Source organism: Platalea leucorodia (assembly GCF_965183815.1).
Source record: "Platalea leucorodia genome assembly, chromosome: 1".
Taxonomy (NCBI): Eukaryota; Metazoa; Chordata; class Aves; order Pelecaniformes; family Threskiornithidae; genus Platalea; species Platalea leucorodia.
In genome coordinates this window covers 11347542-11372181 of record NC_138823.1, presented here as the reverse complement: position 1 = coordinate 11372181, position 24640 = coordinate 11347542, and positions in this window count along the sequence as shown.

Sequence of the window (24640 nt, the reverse complement as noted above, 5' to 3'; positions counted from 1 at the left end):
CCTGCCAAGCACTGCTTGCTGCAAGGAAGGGATGAGCACAGACCACCAAACTGCCGTATTTGCTGTAAATTTGAGTCCCAATCCCAAAAGCTGTATCATATGCCACCACTGCCATAGGTGTTTGCTGTGGCATCTGCCAGTGCGAAGAAGGGTCACGTTATGGTTGGTTGAGTGGTATGTCACTTACACCCCATATAGACCCTGATAGTTGTCTTGCTCCTCCTCGTGTGCGTGTTTCATCCGATGACCCCAAGCCAACTGCCCCTCTGCCACTTTGGGTGCTGTCTTGCTGCCCAGGTACCAACCATCCCTTCCTTCTTTGATAACATATTCTGATAGGCTTTTTTCCCCTCTTGTTTTCTTTACAGATTTATCTGGAAAGTATGACCGGCGGGAGCAGCTTACTCACCATTAGATAAGTATTATGGGTGACTCACTAGAGTGTCGATAGCCGTGCGGCTGAGATGAATATGTTGTTTATAACAGCTGTAGCACGATGCCAAGAGCCAGGAACCTTAATTCCACCATCTATGCTTTTCCACAAACATGCTTTGGGTCTCTGACACCTTTTTCCCCCTTGGTTTGCCCATCTAAAGGGTTCACAGAAGAGGTTTTCCCTCCCTCAGTGGGGTACAGAGTATGGGGCAGCTGATGTCATTTCAAGTCACACTTCAAGATGTCACCTTAAAACGAAAGCTAGTGTTGAAAGACTGCAGCTTGTAGCTATTCTCCAGGACAACATGCAGGTTTTGTCTTTTTAATAGGTACAGTTAGTGGCCTTCCTCGATTCTTTGTGGTTTTTGTTTTTGTTTTCTTTCCAGAGCCATTACCCCCTTCTCCAGCAGGACAACCCAGAAGGTGCAGAAACAGGTAAGGCAACTGCTATTGCAGCATGTTAATTTTGAGTCATTAAGAGCAAAATACTGGCTGCAGTAAAGTAAAAAAGCCCTGTTGACTCAATGGCAGTGAGAGTTGTACCCAACATGCTCAGCCCCGTGAAACCGCCTGGAATAACTGTGTTCAGGGCCAAATTTGCAGGCTGCCTGGAAGTGTGTCCCCAAACCTCCCTCTGCTTCCAAAAACACTGGTGTTAGGGCTGTGCGAGCGATAGTTGATGAGATTTGAGAACTGATGAGCAAGAGGAGAAACCTGTCCTTGGGAGAGATGCAGAAGGAGCTGAGCTGTGAAGGTGGGGGTACGTCCGGGATGGCAGGAGCTGCTGGGGAGGTGTTAACCCAAGCGGGTTGGCAGGGGGCTGCAGTAGCATTAGCTGAAGGTGGGTAGACAGCTTCGAGGGGTGCAAAGAGCCATGCAGGAACAAGGGAAAATCAGAGTCAAAAGGAGACATTTTGCTGGGGAGCACTGCAGTGAGGGACGTGCCAGCAGTGTCAGCGGGGACGGCTTATACCCTGCCTGGACCACGCACTTGGACATCATCTCCTGCGGTTCACACCGTGGCTTAAACTGCTGAAGATGTTTGGTTTCCGCTGAGATGCTGGACTGTGACACCAAATAGCTGCAACACGAGGAGCACATCCCTTTCACCTGTGCCAGCCTGGGGCAGGAGCTTCCTCTGGGGCAGTGGCAGTATGCTGGGTGCTGCATTCCGTTTCTCAGCCAACGTGAACTGGAGCCCCAGTAAGTTAATAGAAGGGAAATCTGGCTTGAAGATCTGTGCTTGTGTCCCGATCGCATAATTTGGGTCTCTGCATTTACTGTGAGGGTGGTGAGACGCTGGACCGGGTTGCCCAGAGAAGTTGTGGATGCTCCCTCCCTGGAAGTGTTCAAGATCAGGTCGGACAGGAGTTTGAGCAACCTGATCTAGTGAAAGATGTCCCTGCCCGTGGCAGTGGGGTTGGAGTAGATGATCTTTAAAGGTCCCTTCTAACCCAAACCATTCCTTGATTCTGTGATTTTGATGCTTTGCTACGGTCATTGCAAGAACTGATGAGGGATCCACTTTGCAAGGTGTTCTGTGCTGAGGTCTATATGGGAGCTTCTGTTCTTCAGGCTGTTGTGCCGCTCTGGAGTAAAGAGCTGTATCCTGCTTGTACTATAAAAATAAATTACATTTCAGCTGGCTCCAGGAACAACTGCTGTAGCAGAACCCCCTGTGTGATGGCTTATAACGTAGGCTCAATTAGGTCCCTGGCCAGTAAAGCAGAAAATGCCTTTAAGGCCTTCTCCGTTTAGAGTCTGTACCAGATATTCACATGCCATGAACTGATCTCAGGACTAAATTGTTCTGAGTGATAATCTGGTGTTGCATTTTGGGGAAGGGATGGGAGTTTGGCTCTCGGGGATGGTGTAGCATCAGCCAGTGAACGTGAGGATAGGGGCATCGAGAATTTTACCGGCAAGTTTCTTCCACTTTGGGCATGTCCTCCTACAATGATGTGCCTAAAAAAACCCCTGAAGCCCAATGAATGCTCCTGACCATCGCTTGGTGGAAATACTTTTGGGGTAGAGAAATGAAAACACCAGCCCCTGCCCCGCTCACCGTGCATCTTGGGGGTCAGGATTGCAGCTCAGAGGCGGGATCTGGTGCTTCCCCATGGGCATCCTCGGCCATACGTATTCAAATCGAGCACCCAGGCGTGTCGCCTCGCTGCGGCACGGGGCTGAGAGATGCACAGGGGCTTTCCAGCCCCGCGGGCCATTATTAGTAAGAGAGTTCGCGCGTGGTGTGTTTTTTGGTTCAAGCTGTGAACTGCCAGCGGGCTCTAAAAACTGCTGCTGAGCCTTGTAAGTAATATTGCAAAAAGTTTCCGAGAAGCGTAATAACTTCCCTAAATATATATATTTTATGTCTAAAGATGCTCAGGTACGCATTTATGCTGAAAGTTTGCTGAGCACAGTAGGGAATGTGTACTCCAGCTCTCGTTTGGGAAGCTTGAGGAGGTAGCGGAGAAGCATATAGGAGGTGGTTGCTGGGGTTTTGCTTCTCTCTGTCTGTTTGGGAAAGTGGATTTTGGGGCATGTTTGTGGGTTTGGTGGGTAGGTAGAACAATTTAGAGCAAGGTGAGTGGCCTGCATGGTAACTTTGAGATTATGCCAGGTGTGTGACTAGATCGGGGATTACAGATCCCAGGGTACCCAAAATCCAAATAGGTTTTTAAATTGCACAGGTCATTTTAAAAGAGATAATTAAGTTCCTGAGTTGTTACTCAGTAATGCCTACAAATGTTCCTGCGAATGGCTCATGAAGCACTTGCAGTCTCTAACTTCTGCCAGAGCTAAATGCGCTATTAGGAGCAAATTACCTGCCCATGCGGCATTTTCTGTCTTGGAGTCTCAGGGTGTTTTACTGAGATGTGTTAATACAGCTATGCTGAATGTATCCCTCAAATCTGCACGCTCTGATAACCATCCTCAGGTGAAATGAATCCCAATGGAGCCGTTCGAGATGTTGCTGCTCCTGTTTCCCCTCTGCTCTGTTGCCAAAAGCTGCTACTCGCAAAGGCAGGGCTATAGGATGGTCTATGTGTACATTTGCACCATATCCATTGTTTCGTATGAGCACAGAACCATCTTCGCTTACTGGGAGAGCTGGAACACAAGGTGGGGAAGCCAAAATGTGGCCTGTCTGTTCTTCTTCCCCTTGCTAGAGGGATGGGGGATTAACTGTGGGCAGCACACTGGCGTGGGGGCAGCGACATCTCAGATGCTGAAGTTAGTTAGGCTTTGAGAGCAGTTTTACTCTCTAGAAGGCTCTGCTTCTTTCCGTTTCACTAGTTGGTGAGGTGGGAGTCATCACATGGCACCCCTCGGGTAGGTCAGCAGTGCAGCGTTCAGTTTCTGCTGTAGTTGGTGGAGACCTAGTCAACATTGTCCATGGGGTTTAAGTTGCAATGGATGTGATGAATGAGATGAATCGCACCTTCAGCTTCCCTGGCTGTGTGGCAGACTCTTCGCCGACTGTAAAAGCAGCATATGCTGACTTCTTCAGATGCAGATGCCAACGCTGCAAACACCTTTCTTTGATCAGATGTTACGTGCCCCTAGCCAGCTAGCTTAGACTAGATAGGTATAGTTTAGATCGCTATAGGGTAGGTGAGATGAATCCTACACCTGTTGTAGCAATGCTCATGCCCCAGGCTATGGTGGGCTGTTTGGGGGGGATTTTTAAAGCAAGTTTTGTGAGCCTCACTTGCAGCAAGACTTCATTCCCGTCCATTTCTGATGAAAAAGGTGGTCAGATCAAGGCCAGCTTGGAGAAGGGAAAACTCCTACAGGTCATCAGCAATTTGGCTGTTTCACCCACAGGCTCTGCACCCAATGCAGCTGTGATATATGGAGGTGGTGGGGAAGCAAGGGTAGGACTTGAGGGCATGGCACAAAGACTATGTGGGGGTTTTTAAGGAGGAATTTTGCTTGAGGCAGTATGGGGAAGGCAGGAGGTAAATACTATCCTCTTTCCTGAAGATTTAATTAGTTTTGGGGCAAAGGTTGCTTTGGGTCTTGGCTCAAGGGTTCTGGAATTTTAAGACGTGCCATCTTGACGCTGGTACCTATGTCACACAGAAGAGATCCCCAGGTGTTTCACGATGTCTGGGCAAATTGTGCTGGGCAGGTGTCACAAGATGCTTTGATGAAACCATAGTGGTCTATCATGAATAGGCTAATAAGTGGCCATCTAAGAAGCAGACATCTGAAATGTATTTTAAATAGCATCAGCTTTGTGTGATGGCTTTAGAGGAAAACCTTGCAATTGATGGGAAGCCAATAGAGGAACTGACACTTCAATCAAAGGAAAATGACAGGCTCAAAGTCTGCCGTGACCTCTCACCCCAGCACACATCATCCTCTAGGGACTAGGCTGGTCATGAGAACCTCGTTGTCACTTCTGCTCCCTCTCCTCATGGTCTCTCCAGGGTGTTGCTGTGCTGCTATCAATATGGCATAGAAATGCATGTTATGTACCATCAATCACTGTGGAAGGGACCTTGTGAACTTCAGGACACTCATCACAATAAAGGAGCACGCACGTTGAGAGAGTGTGAGGTTTCCTTTTGGCTCATAAATTCAGTGTGTTTTCACCAAGGGCAAGGTCGCAAGCTCCTCTGCTCCCATTTCCCCCTTTGACATGGGGTTCCTGGGAGGTCAACCACTGTTCCCCAGATGGTTGCTCAGTCAGCAGGGTGAACTCAAGGTCCCTGGTAAGTTGGTAGCGAAATTCCCATTGTCTCCTGGAGGAGCTGGGTTTGCCAAATGAGACATCGTGGTGTCAGGCTCTGGTGGAAATGTCCACATGCTAATGGGAAGGAAGCATAAGTTTTTGCGGTGCCTCCATCTTGGTAGTGACAATGAACAGGGAAGAGTTTTGTTGACTTCTAGGATTGTGGGAACTGTGTTGGAGAGGGATGTTCAGTGGCTTTGTTTGCCCAGTCGAGGTTTGTAGAGGTCGCTGCGTCCTCCTGGGGTGTGATACTATGCAGAAAGGCTGAGAGTTGGGGTTGTTCAGCCTGGGGAGGAGAAGGCTCCAAGAGAGAAGCTGGAGAGAGTTTTTACCGAGGCCTGTAGTGACAGGACAAGGGGCAATGGTTTTAAACTGAAAGAGGGTAGGTTTAGACTGGACATAAGGATGAAGTGATGAGGGTGGTGAGACACTGGAACAGGTTTCCCAGAGGAGTTGTGGATGCCCTGTCGTTGGCAGTGTGCAAGGTCAGGCTGGCTGGGGTTTTGAGCAACTTGATCTAGTGAAAGATGCCCCTGCCCACGGCAGTGGGGTTGGACTAGATAATCTTTGAAGGTCCCCTCCAACCCAAACCATTCTGTGATTGTATGATTTTCACTGTGCCATGGGGCGGTTTCCTGACCGGCAGAAGGGAGAGGGAAAGCAGCAATGCTGGCTGCAGGACTCACTCTTGTGTTAGCATCCCCATAAGCTCCGCCACTTCGGTCATCTCTTCCTGGGAAGCCAGAGCCCTTCACACACTGGGCCAATGCCATCATTTTATTCTGATAGTAATTCTGCGTATCTGACTGTTGTGGCACAGCAAAACTGGGGGGATCCCACAGGATGCCACTTAACACTGCCAGCGTGAAATGAGAGGGAAAGGACTCCTTTGCCTGGGCTCTGCTCGCACATATCTATTTCTTCATGCTGCAAGGGCTGATGGCACGGGGGGGGCAGCCGCTGGGATCAGGGGGGCTGGAGGTGGGAAAAATATGCAAATGAAGTCTTTCTGCTGCAACAAAAGCATCGCCTTAGGGTCATGGTTGTGGAAGAGATGAGGGAAGATTTTCGTCCTCTGCTTGACTCAGCCGGGACCCCCGTCCTGCTGTAAAAAAGAGCTCTTTCCTCTCCTTTTTGCTGGCATTATCTCTGTCCTCTGTGCACAGCAGCCTGTCCCAGGACGTGGCATGGTTTTTATTTGGGTGAGGATGCCAGCGGCAGCGGCAGTGGGAGCTGGGCAGGGGCTATTTTTGCCTTCCCAATAACACACCGCAGAGCCTGCTTCATGCCAGGAAGACTGAAAGAGATGGGGAGCAGGGATTGCCAGGCTGAACACCAAACTGCAGGCAGGGTTTGGCAGGGGGAGACACAGGAGGGAGGAGGTGGGCTGTTGGGGACGCAGGCTGCAAACAGCCCCTCGTCCCCAGGGGCATGGCATGGATCTGTCCTTCTAGCACATATGTGAGCACCCATGAAAATGCACAGGTTGTTTGCTGTCTCCGGGAGTCACCTGCACCAGTCTGGATGCTTGGGACTAGAGAGGTTTGGGTTTGCTTTCTCATTACCTCCCATCGTGCCTAGGCTGAGGGGCTGCAAAAGGAGAAAGTAACTGAAGTTGGACACAAAATCCAACTTTTGTTTTCCTGGGCTGGCTGCTTCCTCTGGAGGTCCATGGGTTGTGTGAGCATGGGGAGCATGAGCTGACCAGCACTTGGCGAGCGTTCCTGCGCCGGTGAGTGGGGATGGTTGTGCCAGTGAGCTCTGGCCACATCCCTTTCTGGCTCCCAGCACCCTCTCTCCCTTTTAGATGGTCTCTGGTGCAGGTGTACAGAGGCTGGCTCTGCCATCTGCATGGGTTATGGTGGCAGCAGACTTCCCCCCTGCAAGGGGAATTTTCCCTGGCTGCCACAGAGGCTGAGCAGTTACACTGATAAAGCCCGACCCTGGTATCGCAACAGATCTATAGATGTATCATGAACAAGGAGAAGGGGAAGCACCTGGAGACACATCTGCATCAGACCATGTTGCACGACTGTCCCAAGTGGGCAGCAACCCCAGCCAGTAGGTCCGCGCAGTGCCGGTGTCCTGCCCGAATGGACTTGCCAGCCTGGCTGCCTGTCCCAGGCAGTGTAGGCAATGTCAACCTGGGCCGGAGGCTGGTGCTTGCTTGGTTGTGTCTTAAAGCCTCGATCGCTGCCTGATTTCTGCCCCCCACCCTCCTCCAGCTTCACGTTTTTCTTTGCATTTGGAGTTGCAGCCTGAAAACACTTGAGCTAAACCCTGTGCCCTAACGGTTGCTAGTCTGAAAGTGTGGAGCCAGCTTGCAGCAGCTGCTAAAATAGCAGAACTGAAGTGGAGAATGAAAAGTGAGACGGTGATTAAGACCTGATTTCCTGTCGCGGCCCCGCAGGGCTCCCGCCGGCGATGGAGACGTTGGTGGCGGTGTGAAACGTCCCAGCCACTGGCCTCGGGGTGGCTGAATCACTTGCAGGCTGTCCTGTGCTGCTTAGTTATCTGAGTACTTTGTAGATGTTGGTAGGCTGGGCCTGGGGAGGCGACGAGGATCCTTTTTTGAGGAAGAGGGAAAGGACAGGGAGCCCATGTGGGGTGGTCCTGGCTGAGCTGGGGTTGGAAGCAGCCATGGTGAGACCCAGGCCAGCCCTGGGACAGTCTGGTGTTTGTTGCTTTGTGGTATCTAGAAGAGCTGAAAGGGTGCACAGGATTTGGGAACACTGGGAATGTTGGTCCTCTGGATTTTCCTCCAATCTCTGCCAGTAAATTGCTTTAAACCCACTGTCTAGGACTGGGCAAGAGGGAAACACAAGGGAGAGAAATTGCTGCTGAAGGGATGGTGAAGCTCCCTAGCTGGTGCTGTTTGCTCCGAAGGCATGCAGGCTGTTCACCCATCCTACTGTTTGACCCCTCATGTACCTAGATGTCATAAAAGAGCAAATGCATGACAGTTAGTTTATCCTTTTTGACTTGCTTGCACCAGAGGTTCATGCAAGGAGAAAACAGCTGAGTGCAGAGCTGATGCTGAGCTGATTGATAGCTGTTCCTCTGAAGACACTATTTCACGTGTGCTCACTAACATGCAGTGTGTGTTCATTAGTGCCAGAGGCAGCGTCTGGTTTCTTTCTCACCCTGGAAGTGCAAATTGCTGCTCTCCTGTGCGTGCTTCAACAGCTCCTAGGTCCATGCTGTAGAGGATCGAACCTGATGTGTTTCAGCAGTCCAGATCACATCAGTGTAAACTGTATCCTTTCTGATAGCTAATGGAGCAATCTGACGTGGAACACAAGAGATAGATAGATAGGATTTTCCTATACCACCTCATCCTTTGGAGAAAGCCAATTGCAAAACCCACTGCAAAGAGGCCAGAATCCCATCGGCCGTGGTGTTTGCTCTGTGCTAAGTGGTGACCCGTCTGATGTCTCAGCAAAAGAGCAGCTGAACAAGCCCCTTGCTGCCACAGGTGGTGGCAAATAGAGGGGAGGAGGAGAACAGAGAGAAGGTTGTTGTCTGGGTGCAGAGCACCTGGAATCAGCTCCTTCTCCATTTTTGCAATAGGAGCCATAGCTCCTTCCCCTCTCGGTCCCCCCCGTCACGGTTGTAGCCTTGTGGCTTGACGAAGGTAGCACTTGACACAGTGTGCCAGGGGCTTGCAGTATGAAACTGGGGTCTCTGCTGTGGTCCCACCACAGGCATGTGGCCCAGCAGGGACCCTGGGCACATCCCGGGCTGGGTCATCTCACAAGGAGCTGCCGCACGCACCAGAAGATGGTTATTGCAGCCCTTTGGCAGGGTGACGAGAAACAGGCAAGCCAAAATCTGCAAGCCCACCTCCATAATTCTCTCCCTCCAGATTTGGCCTGCCTGGGGGGTGCAGGAAAGATGTCCATCTCTTCTGACAACGCTTGTGTGAACTTTTGTGCCCCTAAACAAACCACCTCCTATTTCTTTCTGAGTTTGAAAGTCACAGCAGCTCCCATCAATCCCAGTGCTAAACCCACCAGATTCTCTCGCTATCCTTTGCTGTGCAAAGGACAGTTGCCACTTAACTCGGCAGTGTGAGGGACCACTGCTTGAAACTCAGTGCCATGTGGCATTTGGTCTTTTAGGCCTCTCTCAGCTCTTGGGGTCACCAGCATCTCCTCCAAGGCTATCTCTTCCTCTGCATTCATGCAGCACCCAGCGCCACTGGCATGTCTGGGACAGGCTTTTGTCAAGCCAAGGATGGCTTTGAGTTGATAGCAGGGGACAGACTGCAGATGAATTTGCTGTCCAAAGTACCATCATCCAGGTATAACACTCTTCTCTCTTTGCCAGAGAGATCTTTCATATCAAGCTAAGGAGGAAACAGCACTTGATTGGAGGAAACAACATAGCCTTGGTCTGGTGGCACCTGCAATATTCCCTAGTCCTGGTTCCCCACCCAGGAAAGCTATAGAAGACCTGAAGGATATGGAAAAGACAACAAATTTGCTCCAAGAATGAGAGGTGTGTTTGTCTGGTATGATCCAAGTGCCTTTAATTAAACTCCCGCAGCCAGGAATAGCAGTTTTGCTGGGATCTGCGAGTCACGGCACAGAAAGGAGGCAGGCTGTGCCACCATCCTGCCTTTTAGGCGGTGGTCTCAGGGCAGGGAGGACGCAGCAGAAGTGGCAGAGCTGGATTCCACAAGAGGCAGGATCTGCCGTAGTGAAGAGGCAGGAGAGATGGACAGGGCAGTCCTGGTGTCCACGTCAGGCTGCAGAAGAGAGCAGGCATGGGCAGCTCGCTGGCTGCATCCCCATGGCACCGAGGAGGTCATCCAAACGGCGGCTCCCAGTCCTGCGGTGCTTTGCAGCAAGAGCACCATGGCCATCCGCCAGCACATAGAATCATAGAATCGTTTAGGTTGGAAAAGACCTTTGAGATCATCAAGTCCAACTGTAAACCTAACACTGCCAAGTCCACCACTAAACCATGTCCCTAAGCACCACATCTACACGTCTTTTAAATACCTACAGGGATGGAGACTCAACCACTTCCCTGGGCAGCCTGTGCCAGTGCCTGATGATTACCCTTGCAGTGAAGAAGTTTTTCCTAAGATCCAACCTAAACTTCCTCTGGCGTAGCTTGAGGCCATTTCCTCTTGTCCTATGGCTTGTTACTTGGGAGAAGAGACCGACCGCCCCCTCACTACAACCTCCTTTCAGGTAGCTGTAGAGAGCAATAAGGTTTCCCCTCAGCCTCCTCTTCTCCAGACTAAACAACCCCAGTTCCCTCAGCCACTCCTCATAAGACTTGTGCTCTAGGCCCTTCACCAGCTTCATTGTCCTTCTTTGGACACTCTCTAGCATCTCAATGTCCTTCTTGTAGTGAGGGGACCAAAACATGGATGGCTGCTCCGGTGTGAGCCCATGTTCATGACCACATCCATCAAGCAGCGCTGGCTTACAGAGGAGCTCAGGAGCTGCACAGGAGAGTAGACGGAGGAGACTCTGGCTGGGGTGAGATGTCTCTGGTGGCCTCCTGTCTGCTTTCTGGCTTTGCTCAGTCTGATGGTGGAAGATGGTGCTCACATCTTGCAGTGTGTCCAGCCTAGGCAAGGTACTGCAGGCCACGCTTTGATGTGCCTTCCTTTTGCCAGCTGTGCCAGCTTGGCTTGCTTGCCAAGCCCGCGTTCAGTGCAGCAAGTGTCAGCAGCAGAGCCAAAGGATTGCCAGCTTCTGTTGGACTCTGCAAAGCCTGCGAGAAGATGAAAAAGGTCATTTCGTCTGGGGGGTGGGAGAGGGAAAGGGGCAAAAGGAGTGATGCCACATGGGTCTGTTGAATGCCACATGGGTTTCTTGCATTCCCTGGAGGAAAACAAAGCATCTCTGCCATGACAGGAGAGCAGCGGGGAAATAGCCGAGAGATGAAAACCAGCTTGCCCCTTAGCAACCCTCTCTTGCATCTCTCCTCTCATGTGTCTCTTCACCACCAACAGCAGGGAATAAAAAGGAAAAAGAAAAAATAAAAAGTTGCGAGATGGGTTTTGAACTGATGCCAAGGTTGATTTAATTAGATGTATTGAATTCGTTAACTTCTGAACAACGTGGCTGCCACGCAGCACAAATGACGAGCTGCGAGCAGCAACGGCAGCGCAGCACCGACCTGCCAAAAGGTTCAGCAAAGCAGAAGGATTGACCTACTTCCATCGGCTCTGTGGGGAGCACAGGCGAACGCCCTCCGCTCACTGTCACCATGCTCCCTGGAGGGCTGCGCGTCCCTCTGTGCAGGGGAGAGCTCTCCTCCTGGGCTGGGGGGCTGCCGGGGAGCCCTGCATCACCCATGGGCTCCAACACGAGCCTGGGGCTGCGTAAATGTCCGTGTGCTCATGGGAGGCAGCTCGCTCGAAGCAAGGGCTCCTGCTTTGTGTGCTGACTGCTGGCTTCTGGCTGACACTGATTTTCTGCTTCTCCCACCTATTGCACCCTTAAAAAAACACTCCAGTATTCTCTGATAATGGGCCTAAATGCTGTTGCAGCTGATAAGGGTGATAAAATCATCCATGCACACTGCCATGGTAACTTACAGCAATTGCTCTTCACTCTCAATGTGTCTCTGCTCTTTGGCGTGAGCACAGATGTGTGTTTTTGGCTGAGATTTGCCTGGGAATTACCCAGATCTGGAGGATTTAGCTTTGGTTATGAGCTCTGCCATGGGTGTGGAGCAGTTCGGCAGGTCCTATCCTTGCCGGCCACCCTTCGGAGCGGGGTGTGCTTCGCCTTGCGCCTTGCTGCAAGCCCTGGCAGTGCAGGCTGCATCTCAGAAGAGCTGTCAGCACCAGGGAGGAGGCTTCTGAAAAAGAAATTCGTTTCCAAATGAATTTCATAAAGATTATCAAGAGGAACCGCTGGGTGTCTGCTTCCAGCCCGTCATGCATCAATGCGTAGATCCTGCCGAGCGCCAGGGTCCTCCGGGCAGCCAGCAGCCACAGGATCCCTGCGAGGTCACTGCGGTGCCTCCTGGCCAGGTAACCTCCCAGCTGGAGAAGTTCAACAACTGGGTTGCATCCTGATGTTCTGCCTCTGGTATCAGCCACAAGCCAAACTCCTCCTGTTCATTTGGCAAGTCCTCTCCATTGTTTATTAGTGCCAATGCAAAAAAATGTCCTGTGGAATTGTGTCTGTGAAGTAGTGAAGAGAGGAGGTGGATTTCCTGAGCCACCAGCCTGGCAGTAGTGCTCTTGTGGTAGGGAATGTTTGCAAGACCTTTGGAGCTAGAAGACACCAACAGAGACGTTTGCAAAGTACACAAGTATAGAAGTGTTGCATGAAACCTTGGACTGTGTTGTGTTGATGATCACCATGTGACTGAACGAGATGATGACATGAGAGGGAAGCTTAAACACAGCATCGGTCTCCCCTGCTTACTATCAGTGTTAACCCCAGGTTGGTAATACTAGGCCTACCACACAGATCCTAGTGGTAGTCATCCAGCATGGTGGGGAACTTGCTATTTCAGTGGGGAAATGAGGCAAAGCAGCATTGGGGAACTTGTCCGAGGTCATGCAGAGGAGACGACCGGGACGTTGTTTCCCACCACTGAAGCTCTGGCCTTTTCCTCTTCCTGCCTTGAGTGTGGTTTCTTCTCCTGACCCCACAGCACCCCTCATCCAGAGCAGAGAAGGGTCGCTTGAGTGGGGAGATGAAAGAAGAGATGATATTTCACTGAGCAACTTCAGGAAATTATACGGGAAGAAGAAATAGAGGACAGATGGAAGGAACCCAGCTGTCTGCTTCTGCAGAGAAGATGTCGCTTTGTAGCTTTGAGGCTGCTTTCAGGATTCATGATTCAGCTTTCAAGTTGGTTGTTGGTAGTTAGGATGTTTTCATTTTGACTTCATCTGTTGACAAGGTGGTAAGAGCCCTGCGAGGATGCGTATCTCTCCATCAGGTATGACTAATGGTATTGGGACAGCCGTGTGCATGATAACACTTCTGTTTTTCTCTAGAACAGCTCCATTACAGACCGCCTGGTAGCTGAGCCCCGGCAAGTGTTTTTGCAGGAGTTTTGCTGATTGTGCAGCCCAGATAACCTGTGAGTGAGCAAATATGGAAAGCATTGAATATTCAGCTCAAAAACCCGAAGCGGACTTGTTTCGCTGCTGGTCTGAAACAAGCTTTTAACCGTGTGTTGTCAGTGCTTTTCAGGAAACTCATCTTGTCTTGAGACACGTCATCTGGCGATGAAGTGCTTCCAATTCAGGGACAGCCACCACGAGCTCTGCGAAGGCCAGAACTCACGGCTAGGCACTGGTGTCTGTGCAGCTCAGCGTTGTGCTTTGCTTTCCCCATCTTCTCCTTGGAGAGCAAAAGTCAGTCCGTGCAAAACAGATGCATTTTTAAACGAGGGCCAACAGTGTGATTTCTCTTAGTCTTGCACTCAAAAAACAATCTCTGCAAAAAAGCCAGTGCATGGCGGAAGCTGGGAAACACTTTCTCTAGACGTTCACTGCTGTTGATCCTGTTTCTGCAGGAACCCAGGAAGTGCAACCTAAGGGCTGAATTTAAACTTCTTGTAGTTAAGCTGGTTGCCCCCTGGTCCTCAGGGTAACAGTTACATGTATGCATGAAAGCCATGCTTATGTCCCTGAAGAAGTGTGTTGGCACAGATGAGCCTCTGACCTCAATACATCAGCTCAGTGGTCAACAGCCTTATGCAGAAAGGGCTTCGGTGTGCAACACTTTCACTTGGCAGAATCTAATCTTTGTATGGATTACAACAGAAAGCTCCCTGCAAGAGGCTGCACAGATTTAAAGCTGTGCTTTGCCTTTGATGGAAATCACTGCTTGGTCCTCAAGGAGGTTTGTAGTCAACTAAAAGCTGCACTAAAAGCATGCAAGTGGGCACCCTGTCCAACATACGGAGGTAGCAGAGATCTTCTTGGCCCTTCCTCTGCCCCTTTTCCCTGAGGAGGGAAGGCAGGTTTTCCTGCCTGCAAGCAAGGCACCCCTCTGGTTTATGAGTGGAAGACTACTTCCATCATGATGCCAGTGTGAGGCTGTACTTTCTAGTTGGGTGTTAAAAGAATTAATCAGTAGTAGTCAGAAGGGTGATGCACCAGGAGGTAGTTGGTCAGTGCAGACCTTCTGAGGGCACTGATTTCTCACAGTAAACTCACCAAAGGACCATCTCAGTTTTCTTCTCTTCCTCCTGTGTTGGCTTTGTTGTTTGTTGTTGGAGGACAGGAGTTATCTAAGGGGCTCTGGGCTCCTGAACAGAGGGGCAGAGCTTGGGACATGAACTTGGCATCTGAGGACACCAAGGAGGAGACTGCACTCCTGAAAGTGTGAGAAAGCTCTGGACACTGAGAGAGCACGCGTGGCATCATGGCCTTCTGAGCATGATCTGTCCAGGGTGAACTGCCACAGATGAGGCATCCCTTGCAGGGGCTATTCCATGGGTCTGCAGCTCTTTAAAATAAGGATGTTGTCCCATGGATGGGAGCAATCTGTCGGCATTGAGGGTGGTTCCCCTTGCTCCTGTTGGATGGACCGTGGCGGGAAGAGGAGGCATGCTGGCTGCCAGTTCGGCTCTAAAAACGATGGCTGTGCAAAGTCCGTCCTTGTCTGGACTCCAAGGGGCTGCTGCGCACAAGGCCTTCACACAGTTTCCTTAACAGGCTCCTTTTCACTTTTTCCAGGGACTTGCACTGTGCTTCGTTTCAGAGGGATCCAGTGAATTAACATATTGTTGCTGCTGCCTGGGTAATTGCATGCCCAGGGTCTGCTCTGCTCCGACGCAGTCTTCCCGGCTTCCCAGACAGAAAGCATCCTTCTCCTCCGGCAAACAAGGCTGCAAAGTATTGCCCTGAGACCTTGCTTGAAGGATGGAGGAATGGGAGGGTGGAAAGAGGAGGGGGAGGCTGTTTCTGAAGGCATATCTGGGTTCAACACCTCACCTATCAATGAGGAGGAGGAGGTGGGGTTTTTAGTCTTTATTTCTGTACCAAGGTACTAATTTTGACTGAAGCTGTGGTTTCTCTTGCTGATTTGTGCAGACCTCGGTATGGGTGCAGTTACAGAAATATAGGCCAGCACAAGTCACTACGGGGGCTCAGAAACTGCTTGAAATTAGCCATCCTGGGTCATGCAGGAGTTTCAGCAGAAGTTGAAACTGAGTGATCTGATACCCTCTTCTGTACTGAAAATAAAAACCTATGAATAGGTAGGTATAAAAATGCTTACTGGTCTCACTTCCAAGTATGAAAAAACCCCACGTGGATAAACCCTTAGAGCACTCTAAGGCCCTGTGAAAACAGACCACATTCAAAACACGTTGATGATTGTATCTTCAAAGCTGGACCAGTTTCTTAATGCAAATGCAGGAAAAGATGTTATTTGGTCAGGACTGACTTCTGGTGTGGAGCTGGCATCCCTTAGGCTTTGGTCTCCAAAAAGAAATGTGGTTATGTGCAGTGTCAGGAGGGCAGCTTTACCCCATGGCACGGCTCGGCTGTCAAGCGGAGGCGTGAAGAGGGCAGGGAGCATCAAGACTCTGGGCTAGAGGGGAGGAGGTTGGTTCATGGCTCTGCCACTGGCCTCCTGGGTGACCTGGGGCAAGGAGATGGACCTCTCCACTTCCACCTCCTCCTCTCCTGCCCACCCAGCTGGGACAGTTGCCTCATGGTTTGTATGGATTCTTCTGAGAAGCCAGAGCTCAGCAGCTCTGTCTGTAAGGTCCCTTTTCATCTTCTCGGTTGTGACATTTCCTGTCTCTTAGCCACATAAGTTATTTTGACTGGAAGCAAGACATTGCTCCAACACCCTTTACGACATAAGGGATGAAGAGGGGGGGAAGGCCATGCTAGTGGTGTAGCTTGCTCATCCCGCATGAGAGCATTGCAGCTTGAGGGGCAGAGGGAAGGCTTCTTGAGGCATCTCCATTCTGTGGAATAGAGACTGCAGCCTTGGGCGGCACAGAGAGCCTTTTTACAGTCGCTGCTGTTCACTGTGTTTAGGAAATTCTGCTTGTTCTGTAACTATGTGTGTGTATGGGGGAGGGAGGAGATGTGACTGCCCTCCAACACTGCTCTTGTGTGTGCTGCAGATGGGACATGGACAGGGGTTCCTTGGCCACTGATGCCCGAACTGAGATGGACAGTTTGTGTCTGGGTCACTGTGGGACTGGATGCAGAAGTGGTGTTTGTCATGTCCAAGGAGAACATAAGTTACAGTGCTTAGGGGGACCTTCTGGATCTTCACAGTCTTGGGTTGTGGTTGTTTCTCTCAACTCTTTTGCTTCGTTGATATCACAGTACCCGAGCACTGAGCAATTCCCACCCTTTCCTCCAAAGCCTCTGCACTGGTGGCAGTTAGAAGATAATTTGTAGGATTGTAGGATAATTCAGGCTGAAAGAGACCTCAGGTGGGTCAGCTGTGAGATCAGACCAGGTTGCTCATGACTTTATTCAGTAAAGTCTTGAAGATTTCTAAGGGTGAGAGTGCACAGCCAGCTCTATGGCTTGACTGTCATCACATGGAAAAAGTTTTTCCTAATATCCAATCTGAACCACTCTTGTTTCAAATAATGTGTGTTGTCTCTCATTCTTCTGCCAGACACCACTATGGAGAACCTGGCTCTGTATTCTCAGTAACCTCCCCTCAGGTGCTGGGGGCTGCTGCTGGATCCTTCAAAGCCACCTCTTCCCCTGGCTGAACAAGCTCAGCTCCCTCAGCCTCCTCTCTGCAGGCAAGTCCTCCAGTCCCTGGCCATCTTAGTGCTCCTGCACCGCACTTGCTCTGGTTTGTCGATGTGTTACTTGTACAGGGGCACCCAAATCTAGATGCAGTATCTAGATGTGGTCTAATGAGTGCTGAGATCTCTTGCCTGTGCTCCTGCTCCTGCAGCCCAGGATATTGTTGGTCTTTGCTGCAGTTTCTTTCCTAAGGTCCCAGTTGGCCTGTGGTCCCAAAAACTGCCAGCCCAACAACTGATCAGTGGCAGAGCTGCTCAGCTGGGACGCTGGGCTGTGCCTTGATCTCTTAAATAGGATCCGTCACTGTCCTTGGAAAGCCTGAGTGTTTCTCAGTGGCCAGGAGGGAAGAGGAGCATGGAGGAGCCCTGGGTTGACAGACCTCTTCTCACTGCTAATGACATGGGCTCCCACAGGGAGAGGGACCGAGCCTGGACAGATAAGGCAATGAACTGAATTCTGCAGAAAAATGCGAAGAGGTGTAGTGTTATAATTACCACTGTCTCACTTACTCATCTGTAAAGCAAGTTTTTACTCGCCTCTGGGCTTCCCGTGGGGCTGCGACTGTTGATGGCCACGGAGAGCTGAGATCCTGCAATACCAGTGCAAAGGGCTGTGGAACAAATCTCACTTGCTGTGCTTGCTGCTCAGGATGGAGCATGATTCCTGGTAGCCACGTGTAGAGGAATTGTATGTATATATGGATGTGTACCATACTGAAACAAAATGCTGTGGTTTCATTCTGTGCTGCCAACAGTTAGTGTGGGAGTTTCAAACCAGCAACCTATATTCTTTAAGATCCAAGAGCCTTGGGAAAAGATCCATTTTTTTATCCTGTACTAGTTTAAAAGATGCTGGTTTTTTTAGTGCAGCATGGTAGAAATAAAAGACAAAAAGGATAAAGAAAAGACAGAAAGACCCGTACAATGATTTTAAAGATTTTCTGCTCTTCTGTTCATGTTCTTTTCAGGAAATGAGACTGACTATATATGGGATAGGAATGAAACCACATATCACAAGCCACTGTTGAGTTCATGAAGTGACCACACTGAAAAAAGCAGTGAAAAATTTGTTCTTACTAGTGCCTTCCCAGCCCATAGGAATCCTGGCTGTGGCTTGCAATTGTAGTAGGGTGAAGATTTGCATTTTCAAGTTGGCGGTTTTCCTTTTTACTCTTCCACTTCCTACCAGCTAATTCGGTGCTGTGTTAATTGTGAATCTGGAATGCAAATCAACTCACCTGCTTGTTTTTCTTTCATTTTCAGGTTTTCTAACTATGGAAGCTCTCCTGAGGAGCTGCATCGTGCGCTGCTGCCCCCGGGATGAGACGCAGAGCTGGGAGTGAGGAGGAACTGCAATGTGCCACTGCGAGTTGCTTTAGCAAGGAGAGAAGCTTTCTGGTATATCATGTGGTGCCGAAAGCCATTCTACCCTTGACAGCAGAAATCCTTATCCTTCTTGTGTTTTTTTTTCCAGGACAGCTGATAATTCTTATTATAGATGCTTTGTATGCAAATCAAGGTAGTACAACAAAAAAAAAGTCCTGAAAGCAATCACACCGATAAAATCAGACCACTGGGGAATTCCTGCTTATCATTTTTTATCTTTTCTTTTTTCAGTTCTGTACAAGATACTTCTTTGCCTGCTCTTTCTTTAATGTTTGTCCTGCCAGACCTCTTGCTTATGAACTACAGTGCATCTTGCATTTTGCAGGGCTCCATGTCAGTCTGTATGAATAAGAGTGAGGTAGTAAGTGCTGGGAATTGGGGTCAACAGTCCCTGTGTTTCAGCTTTGCCCTGCATTGCTCTGGTGCTTTCTGCTGTTCAGGAAAGACATGAACTTCATACTGCAGATTGCCATGTGCCTGTAGTGATGAATTACCTGGGAAGGTGAGCCCAGAAAACTCAGGAAAGGAAAGAGGAGAGGCAGAAAACAAGAAGAAGCCAGCAAGAGTTTGTCTAGTAACTTAAACAGGAGCAGGATTTGACCCTCCTGAGGCACCTCAAGAGGTGTTGTGCTCAACGCCACTAATGCAGCGGCATGAGTTGGTCACCTCCTCGCTCCAGCAAAGCAAACTCCCATCTGCCCAGCCTGTACCCCATAGGTATCCCTACAAGTGCAAGGGGCTGAGCAGACCCGGGCTCCCACCCTGCTTCCAGCAGCAACAGCTCACCGATGCTACAGGTTGTGGGGGTGGAAAAAAAAGACTTGTAGAAGCAATGCAAGAAAAAGACATGTTGGAGCAAGAAGGAGCTGCAGAACTGCAGAGAATATTCCCGTGTGTGTCCAGAGATACCCGCTGCAGCCCGGGTCTTGTTGAATCACACTGTGGTTGCCCTGGCCTTTGTGTGGGTAACAGTGATAATCGCTGTGTGTGGTGTTGGGTTTTATTATTTGGTTTTTCTTAAATGTAAAATTAACAGTCAAATTGGCGTCGGCAGGGCAGCGAGCCTGGTGCGGCTTTTATCTACCCCAAACCTGGGGACGAAGAAGGAGAGGAAAATGGCTTGACCAGTTTGGCGGCCGTGCGCTTAACGGTCCCAGAGTTCAGAGCAAAGGACACAACAGTCAGATACCCAAACCCGCCTGGGCTTCGACTGATAAGTTGCGTTTCAAAGCGAAAGGCAATCCTGAAGGGGCTCTGTCGAGTGGCTGAAGCCTCCAATGCTGAGTCTTCTTTAAAAGGGGATTTCATAAGGAGTAATATGAACAGAAATGGCTCTTTTGTGGTTTCACACATTCCAGGCATGCCAGGACTGTTCCTGTCAAGGATGGTCAGTCTCTGGGGGGGTTGGGTTCTTTTTTTTTTTTTTTTTTTCCATAATATTTGCCACAAACTAGCAGCTGAAATGGTGAAAAATAAATGAGTTGCAAAATCATTACAGTAGCAGTAATGGAAACTGTGAGGCTTATATGTAAACTGGCTGTGGGGTTTCACCCCATCATCTACGCTGCTGTGCTGTTGGAATCGGTACTTTTGCCTGCTATGACTGCTTCAGGATGGATGATTTAAAAGCAGAGCTTCAACTGTTGGTTACCCAGAACCTCAAAAAGCAGTGCTTTAGGCTTTTTTCAGAAGCTATGCCTTTTCAGCTGAAACACTGTTAAGTTTGAATCACTTTAGCATCAGTGCAGTTATGTGGACATAGAGCATCTTCACGTGCCAGCAGCATTAATTTCTGCAGATCTATGGGTACAGAAATGGAATGCAGCTACTCCTGCTTCTAGTGTACTTACTTATTTTGGTTTCAAGCAGGCTGTGCCAGGTTGGTTTGCACCTGTACACTTCAACATAAACAGGATTTTAACTGATTTAAGAGCTTCCACACACAAAATGACAGTGCCTTCAACCTTAGAGCCTTAACTGTGCCTTAAAACAGTCTGAAGTTTCACATGTGGTAAGGCACTAGATGGTTTGTGTAGACCTGGCCTGTTAGATGGGAGTCTAATTCATAAGCCTACATGTCCTGTTCTTCTAGATATGTGTGCTGCTCCTGTTGCCATAGTCCTGTGTGCCGTGTAGGTAGCAGGAGCTCACGGATGGCTGAGAAAGCCACGGCCAGAGGTGTTACTGCCATCACCTTGCTGGCTTGGGTGCCACAAGGAGTGTGGCTATAACAGCGTGTAATTAAGCGTGGACTTCAAACCCCCCTGAGACACCCTACACAAACCCTCAGCCCCGTTAGCAGCAGCACCGTGCTGACCACAGCCAGCTCTGCGCTTCTACAAGCTGGAGCTGCACCTTTACCTGCTCTGCAGATGAGACTAATCCCTCCGTGGGGGGAGCAGAAAACTGAGCCAGGCTCATCCTGGCAGAGGCTGAGCCACGGGGCCATGGATACCTGCCCTGAGAATTTGCTTTTCAGCCTGGGTTTGGCCATAGCATGAGTGCAGACAGAGGGTGGGATGCAGAGGGTGAGAAAGCGTCTCTTTGAAAGTGGCAATAAAAGAGACACTGTCGGAATGAACCTTCTGGCTTGGTTTTATTAAACGTGAATATGGTTATTTAGTGATGAACAGGAACGGGAGTGGATTTAGGATGTGATGCCTGAAGCCGCTTCCCACCGTCCAACACAGGCTGATGTTATGGAGAAATCTCAAGGCTGTCGCAGGTCTGTGGGTGGAGGAACTTTAATCACTGGGGTTGTCATCGAATGCCGCACTTGCAAGATACAAGGAAAGAAGAGTTGGTATTAATTCAGTGCTCAATGTAAATATTTTTCACCTGAGAGGAGTCTGGTCTTGCAGCCTACTGGGCTGCTTGCCATTTTGCGTTTGTTTCCTTAAAAAAAAAAAGTAAAAAAAAAAAAGAGTTTTCTTTACCCCATCAGTGCTTCCAACCACAGAAATTTGGAAACAAAGTTGGAAGGCGTAGTCAGCAGCAAGCTGTCTTTTTACTGGGCCTGTCTCGCAGGGGATGGTTTTGAAGAGGATTTTGCTCTGGCCACTCAAGGTCTCTGCTGTGGAAATATTTATTGCTGGGAAACTGTAGCAAGCTTTACAAGTGACAGGAAAAACTACTTTTGTAACCAAATAAATGTGTTTTCCTTACAAGTCACACAGATAGGTGTATGTTTGGAAAATTTTTGTTTTGAACCAAAGTAACTTTTCCACTGTGTCATCTAGAGTGGGAAAACAAGTGGACCTTGAGTTGCATTTTAATGTAGATTTCATCCATTTGACAGCAGGAGAAGGTTATTTTGAGATGCTCTGTTATCATTCTCTTGGTGTGTCCTTGCTTGATGTTTTGTGCTTCAGAATCTGCATTTTCCTTCTTTTTGATGGTTTGAAACTTTTGATAGAGAGGGCAAAAGCAGATAAAAATTTTTGTGTCCTTGGGAAGGCTATGGCAAGTTCTGCAGTGGTGAAGAGATGCTGACAACCTGTAGAAGAGCCAGTTTTTGACAGCATGGGAAGTGGTTAGCGCCTCATTTGACGTCCTCACATCAAAGCTGGACAGTAGGCTGGTCGAGATGCTCTGTTTGAACCACAAATTACTGGGCTTTGGGCAGAAATCACTGGATGAAATTTTGTGGTCTTTATTAGGCAGAAGGTCAGACAAAATCATTTAGCTGGTTTCTCTCGGCTTTCAGAATTTATGAATCACATAGTCAGGGCTTTTTTTGAGTTTCCATGAAAAGTTTGCCTTGGTAGCATGCAGACAACAAACCCCATCTGTTCTCTCATCCTTTCATCATACTGTGTTGATTTTGAATTGTCCTAGAAGGAGGATGAAATTGGGCTTGTTATTTAAACTCCAATATGGGTGGCAAAAGCAACTCTACCTTGATTATTATGGGCCTCCTATGACCACAGGAATGGGCAATGCCTAATGCCAGCCCTGGTTTAACAAACAGAGGACCAGCTCATCGCCGCAGCATAGCCAACAACTGTCTCTTCTCTGTTCCCCGTGGGGATTGTGCACCATGGGATCCTGCAACAAGGTCAAGATGGGAGGAAAGCTCATAAGGCAGCGTATGTGCTTTTTCTTATAGAATGCTTTGGGATGGAAGGGACCTTTAAAGGCCATCTAGTCCATCCCCCCTGCAATTGGCAGGGACATCTACAACCAGATCAGGTTGCTCAGAGCCCCATCCAGCCTGGCCCTGAATGTTTCCAGGGATGGGGCATCTACCACCTCTCTGGGCAACCTGTGCCAGTGTGTCACCACCCTCACTGTAAAAAATGTCTTCCTTATATCTAGTCTGAATCTACCCTCTTTTAGTTTAAACCCATTACCCCTTGTCTTATTACTACTGGCCCTGCTAAAAAGTCTGTCCCCATCTTTATTATAAGCCCCCTTTAAGTACTGAAAGGCTGCAATAAGGTCACCCTGCAGCCTTCTCTTCTCCAGGCTGAACAGCCCCAGCTCTTTCATCCTTTCCTCATAGCAGAGGTGTTCCATCCCTCTGATCATTTTTGTGGCCCTCCTCTGGACCCTCTCCAACAGGTCCATGTCCTTCCTGTGCTGAGGACCCCAGAGCTGGATGCAGTGCTCCAGGTGGGGTCTCACCAAAGCAGAGTAGAGGGGCAGAATCACCTCCCTCGACCTGCTGGCCCCAATTCTTTTGATGCAGTCCGGGATACGGCTGGCCTTCTGGGCTGCAAGAGCACATTGCAAGCTCATGTCCAGCTTTTTATCTGTCAGTACCTCCAAGTCCTTCTCGGCAGGGCTGCACACAATCCCTTCATCCCTCAGCCTGTACTGATACCAGGGATTACCCCGATCCTAGTGCAGGACGCTCCACTTGTCCTTCTTGAACCTCATGAGGTTCACACAGGCCCACCTCTCCAGCCTGTCCAGGTCCCTCTGGATGGCATCCCATCCCTCAGGCGTGTCAACTGCACCACTCAGCTTGGTGTCATCTGCAAACTTGCTGAGGGTGCACTCGATCCCACTATGTCATTGATGAAGATATTGAACAACACTGGCCCCAGAACGGACCCCTGAGGGACACCACTTGTCATTGTTCTCCATCTGGACATTGAGCCATTGATTGCTACCCTCTGGATGCAACCATCCAGCCAATTCCTTATCCGCTGAACAGTCCACCCATCAAATCCATATCCTTCCAATTTAGAGAGGAAGGACACACTTTTGTTAGTGTCCAGTTCCTCCATCTGCAAGCCACCGAACCTGGGGCTGCAGGAACTGGCAAGAAAGAGACACCTTAGTTGCCTGGCTGTGTAAGAGTCCCTGAACTCCAGTCCTACACAGCACCTTGTGAACACAGGGAAATTTGGGAAAGCCCAGGGTGATGCAATAATTGGAGAAAAGAAGAGGAAAGTCATGTGGCAGAAACATAACGAAAATAAAAATAATGTGAAATCATGTCGTTTTCTTTCCCAGTATGCAACTGGGACGAAAATGCAGCCACGAGCAGAGCACTTGCGATCTGCAGCCTTTTCTTCCTTGCCAAATGTGACTTGTGACATGGTGCCACCCAGCACTTGGAGGTTTTAGCAGTTCAGTGGGCATCCCAGGTTGTATGTGGCAGGTTTGGCCTGTCTTCGCGGCAGCTTGGACCCACTTTCCTTTGTAAGAAAGCACTCCAACACCCTTCCTGTCCTGCAGCAAGACTTCCATCCAGACCTCAACAGGGACGGGACATCGCTGGGCATAGTTTAAGCTGTCAGGTCAAAAGGCTTTGGAGCCATTTCATCTTGAGGCAGGTATCTAAAATAGGTGGGTTGCCCTCTGGTAATGGTTGTTTTCCTGCAGCAACTATGAGGGGAGGCCAGGCAGCTGGTTGAGATGTGGACTCATGCACTTTGGACGTCTGAAGCTGCATGAGATGAACCCCCCCCCCCCTCACCGCCTGCATAAGTGAGGAGGAGCTACTAGAACAAAGCACCTGATGAAGATCCGTCTGACGCCATCCGAGACAAAAATAATACAGAAACTTTAATCAGCTCTCACAAGCTGAGCAGTCCCTGGAGGTGCTGTACCAAGCCTGACCCACTTGCTGGGCCCCAGCAGTGCGGCACCGGGCGCTCCGCCTGCCTTCGGAGGAATGAAAGGACAGCGATCTAAAAAGAGAGAAGGGAGCACAGGGGAAGGCAATGAGTGGTAAGATTTTATTAAGAATGAGTTGGGGTATTTTGATGATTATTAAATGCAAACCTGCCTTCTGCAGCATTTCTTTTTTTGAGCTGCTCAGAAAGGAGGGAGGTGTTTGGAGACATTCGTTTTGAACCTGATCAAATGATTTCCCAGCTCCCTCCCTGCACC